Source organism: Hordeum vulgare, chromosome 2H, assembly GCF_904849725.1.
Source record: "Hordeum vulgare subsp. vulgare chromosome 2H, MorexV3_pseudomolecules_assembly, whole genome shotgun sequence".
Classification (NCBI taxonomy): Eukaryota; Viridiplantae; Streptophyta; class Magnoliopsida; order Poales; family Poaceae; genus Hordeum; species Hordeum vulgare.
In genome coordinates, this window is record NC_058519.1 from 44,328,866 (window position 1) to 44,334,404 (window position 5,539).

Sequence of the window (5,539 nt, forward strand, 5' to 3'; positions counted from 1 at the left end):
ATTACCTAATTATGTCTTTTTGAGTTAAATGGGCTAATTATCCCATTTTAGAGGAAAACAAGCTAAGTATATAATATTAATGAGCTAACCAAGGTTCTTATGCCATTCTGAGCTTATTATGGTATTTTGAAGCTAAATGGACTAATTATGTCATTGTTGGGGAAATTAAAGCAAGGATAATATGAAAGAGGAGAAGAAAGAGGAGGAGGAGGAGAAGAAGAAGAAATCAAGGAGGAGAAGGAGGAGAAGGAGAAGGAGGAGAAGGACTAGAAGGTCCTTGGCCTTCTCCTCCTTCTCCTCCTCCTCGTCCTTCTCCTTCTTCTCTTCTTCTTCTCTTCTTCTTCTTCTTCTTCTATCTTTTCATTTTGCCTATTTCTTCTCCTCTTCTCCTCTTGTTGGAGCTAAATTACCTAATTATGTCTTTTTTGAGCTAAATGTTCCAATTATGTCATTTTAGAGGAAAACAAGCTAAGTATATAATATTCATGAGCTAACCAAGGTTCTTGTGCCATTTTGAGCTTATTATGGTATTTTGGAGCTAAATGGGCTAATTATGTCATTGTTGGGTTAATTAAAGCAAGGATAATATGAAAGAGGAGAAGAAATAGGAGGAGGAGGAGAAGAAGAAGAAATCAATAAGAAGGAGGAGGAGGAGAAGGATAGAAGGTCCTTGGCCTTCTCCTCCTCCTCCTCCTCCTCCTTCTCCTTCTTCTCTTCTTCTTCTTCTTCTTCTTCTTCTTCTTTCTTTTCATTTTGCCTATTTCTCTCCTCTTCTCCTCTTGTTGGAGCTAAATTACCTAATTATGTCTTTTTTGAGCTAAATGGGCTAATTATCCCATTTTAGAGGAAAACAAGCTAAGTATATAATATTAATGAGCTAACCAAGGTTCTTATGCCATTTTGAGCTTATTATGGTATTTTGGAGCTAAATGGACTAATTATGTCATTGTTGGGGAAATTAAAGCAAGGATAATATGAAAGAGGAGAAGAAAGAGGAGGAGGAGGAGAAGAAGAAGAAATCAAGGAGGAGAAGGAGGAGAAGGAGGAGGAGGAGAAGGACTAGAAGGTCCTTGGCCTTCTCCTCCTTCTCCTCCCCCTCCTCCTCCTCCTCCTTCTCCTTCTTCTTCTCTTCTTCTTCTTCGTCCATCTTTTCATTTTGCCTATTTCTTCTCCTCTTCTCCTCTTGTTGGAGCTAAATTACCTAATTATGTCTTTTTTGAGCTAAATGTTCCAATTATGTCATTTTAGAGGAAAACAAGCTAAGTATATAATATTCATGAGCTAACCAAGGTTCTTGTGCCATTTTGAGATTATTATGGTATTTTGGAGCTAAATGGGCTAATTATGTCATTGTTGGGTTAACTAAAGCAAGGATAATATTAAAGAGGAGAAGAAAGAGGAGGAGGAGAAGAATAAGAAATCAAGAAGGAGGAGGAGGAGGAGAAGGAGGAGGAGGAGAAGGATAGAAGGTCCTTGGCCTTCTCCTCCTCCTCCTCCTTCTCCTTCTTCTCTTCTTCTTCTTCTTCTTCTTCTTCTTTCTTTTCATTTTGCCTATTTCTTCTCCTTTTCTCCTCTTGTCGGAGCTAAATTACCTAATTATGTCTTTTTTGAGCTAAATGGGCTAATTATCCCATTTTAGTGGAAAACAAGCTAAGTATATAATATTAATGAGCTAACCAAGGTTCTTATGCCATTTTGAGCTTATTATGGTATTTTGGAGCTAAATGGACTAATTATGTCATTGTTGGGGAAATTAAAGCAAGGATAATATGAAAGAGGAGAAGAAATAGGAGGAGAAGGAGAATAATAAGAAATCAAGGAGGAGAAGGAGGAGAAGGAGGAGGAGGAGAAGGACTAGAAGGTCCTTGGCCTTCTCCTCCTTCTCCTCCTCCTCCTCCTCCTCCTTCTCCTCCTTCTCCTTCTTCTCTTCTTCTTCTTCTTTCTTTCTTTTCATTTTTCCTATTTCTTCTCCTCTTGTTGGAGCTAAATTACCTAATTATGTCTTCTTGGAGCTAAATGGGCTAATTATCTCATTTTAGAGGAAAACAAGCTAAGTTTGGAGGAGAAACTTACCGTAGTGGTCATCAAGGAGGAGAAACACCATGGTTGCTCGCGCCGGCTTCGTTTGGAGACGGTTGCCCTGGAGAAGGGTCGTGCGATGCCGCTCGGGAGTTATTCTGCAGAAAAGATATTTTGCAATGTCTCAGTTAGCATGATGACATTGAATTATTAATACTAGTTTATAATGAAACTCACCGTGCCAATCGAAGAGAAGACGGGCATCGGCGGAGGGACTTGACCGCTCTTCTCACACAGACCCTGAAGAGTGGGTCGTATTAGTTAGTATTGAAACAGACATTACACACATGATTTGGCTAATGTGAAAAAAAACACACCACAAAAAGCTCGTACACGGCCCGTTGACCCGCCTCATTCCGGGCCCTCTCCTCCTCAAGCAATTGTGTCGTGGTCTGGTCCCTCTCATCAAGAGCAGCCTGAAGAGCAGCCTGGCTTGCCAATCTCTCTTTCTCAAGAGCAGCCTGGTTTGCCGCTCTCTCTTTCTGAAGAGCAGCCTGAAAAACCATTCCTCGTTACCACAGTAATGATCTATGGTGACACACATAATGAAATGGATGAAAGTGTTCTTAGTCCGTACAACTAACCTCGATGGCAAGTTCGACTGGCCGTGGACGAGGCGTTATCTCAGGGCATCTGCTCGACTGGCGCGCCTTGATCTCCGGAAGAGTGTGTGGACAACGTATTATCCCATCTCCAATGGCTATCGAGCCATGGGGCCTCCCGCCACCAGATATCATCACCAGCTCTGGATCCAAAGGTTCCTGGCTAGGGTTAAAGTCATCCCCTTTCGTAGCCTTCCCCGCGTCCCTGTATGCCACGAGATTCTGGTGGGATGATATGTTGGTGAAGTTACTGGGATCATCCAGGTCAGACTCAGAGAATGCCTTCGCCTTCTTGTACGAGGCAGTATGGGCCATGCCATAAAGGTCGTACAAGCGTGGCATCTCAGTCTTATTGTGATGCGCCTAAAAGAGAGGAACAAAATATTAGCATCAAGAATGAATTGCATGAATCATGAAGCAAATCACATACCCAGTTTCGTCCAAACTGAAGTAAGTTGGCGCTGCCTTGATGGTGTGGCACACCAACCATTTGGCTACGTCGATCCTTCGCATTCTCGTGGACGGCTCGCCAGCTGCCTGTGCACCACTCATCAACCAACGTCTCCCAACAATCCATCTTATCCGCACACCATCTCGGGGGCACCTGTAAGTTATTAGAAAGAATTTTCAGCGCTACGCCTATGAATGAAATAAAGAAAACTATGTAGAAGGACTTAAGAATAGGTAATTACCTTCATGTATTGCTCCTTCTTCAGAAACTTTCCGCGGCAATCCTTCTTCTCCTTCTTAATACCACGTGTGGCGTAGTAATCTCGAATAGCGTGTGGCCGAGCCTCGTGGCGCAAGTTCTGTAGTAACCGCCTACACTCGACCTCGAGTACCCTGGCCGCCTCCTCCTCATATCCATCCTCACACCTATAGAAGGTCTGCAATCAAACGTGAAAACACCGATTAGTACAATACTTAGGTATATTGTTAATTTTAGATTCTGTAAAAGGATAATTTACCCAAAAGCTCCTGATCACCATCTCGGCCCTCGTGTGGCACAAGACACCATCTATAATCTCCTCCGGCGGGGCCTGCGCAGCCTGGTAGTGCTCCCAGGTAAATCCTAGTGTAGGAACCTGACCCTCACCAGGCAACGTGACAAACCCCGGGAAATTTGTCCGGCAAAGCACACCAAGGACGGAGTTCGGCCTGCGGACTCCAAGAGGGTGTACCCATCCCCTGCAGTATGATAAGGTCAGCACATTAGATATTTGAACAAACTTGAAGGCAAAAGCTAAAAAAAGGGTAAATGTACTTACCTATCTCCTTCAGGTTTAATCACCGGCCTCTGCTCGCGGGTAGCCGGGGCGGGAGACGTGTACTACCACGCTTGTACACGGTGGCCCCGTCCACCTGCACATCGCCCTCACTATCCGTAAGCTCATCCCCGCCATCCCCGCCCCCTGAGCCACCCGGACCCTCGGTCCAATTCGGCAACTCGGTACGATCCGGCCAAGGCTCCCATCCGGGCCTCTCCACGTCGGGTGAAGCCTCCGGAACCGTAGTCTCCTCCGGTTGCTCCTGGGCCGAATGCACCTCGACCCGAGGCTGCTCCTGGAACGAAGTCTCATGGGACGAATGCCCGTGAACACCAGGCTCCTGGACCGGAGTCCCCGTAGCCTCCTCCGCAAATGGGTCGACCATACTAGTCCTATGCTCGGGTGAATGAGCTAGTGGTGGTGGCGAGGACGGCTCAACAGTCCTCCTGGATCTTCCGCGGCCACCACCTCTCCCTGTACCCTCCCCCTTCCTCCCTACCCGACCAGCACCTCTCCTAGTGGGCAATGCCGCCGACGAAGAAGAACCCTCGGCTGGTGTCGAAAGACTGTCTGCCAAGGCTCTACGGAGATATAGGGGTGGAAGGGAAGTACCACCCCTCGTGCAGGGCGCCTGGGAAGAACCCGTCGAGCGCTCTGGACCCGCACCCACCATCTTTCAACACCTGCCATGATAAAGATTAAAAGAAATTAGTACAACATAAAAAAATTGAATGACTGACATGAATAATAATATGTACATGAATAATAAAGATTAATATATATATAATTTAAGTTGTGAATCTTACAAACTAATAATCATCATCAATAAATGCATCATCATCATCACTATCACGCATGTCTTCATGAATGACACGCTCATCGGGTTCAACGGCGTGAAGTTGTGAAAGGCCTTCCTTTAATTGTTGAAGCATTGACAGGTCATCCGCATCAGTAACCTCTACGAGTTCCAGGTCTTCTGGTTCCGGCTCAGGGCTGGAGTCGGATTCATTGTCGCTGTCTACTTCCATGTTCTTGGATGAAGCACGACGGTTCTTGAAACGTTTCTTGGAAAGACATGCTTCTTGGAAGAATTCTCCATCATATGTGACTGGGTTAATGTGAGGTTCATAATCCTGTTCATTTGGGAGAGGTGGTCTGACATGTGGCGGCACTTCATAAACAACATACCAACCTTCCAGATTCTTATCCGTTTGGCATGCCCATGGTAGATAGAAAACTTGGGTCGCCTGTTGAGCCGTAATATAGACATCAGGAACATCTAAATGGGTGTTTGGATTGATTTCGACTAGTCCTATATGTTCATGAGTCCTTCTAGTCTTTTTCGGCTGGAACCAATAACATTTGAAGACTACGATGTTCGGTGGGTTTTCACCATAGAATTGAAGTTCATAAATTGCTTCAACTCTTCCATAATACTCGATAACACCTTCGCCGATAGCAGAGACACCACAATTTGTAGATTCCCGGTCGGGCATAGATAGCTCTTTGCCAAAGGTACGAAAGAGATACCCGTTGATGTTGTATTTCTCAAATGAATGGACCTTATAGTCAAAACCATTAGCGACTTGT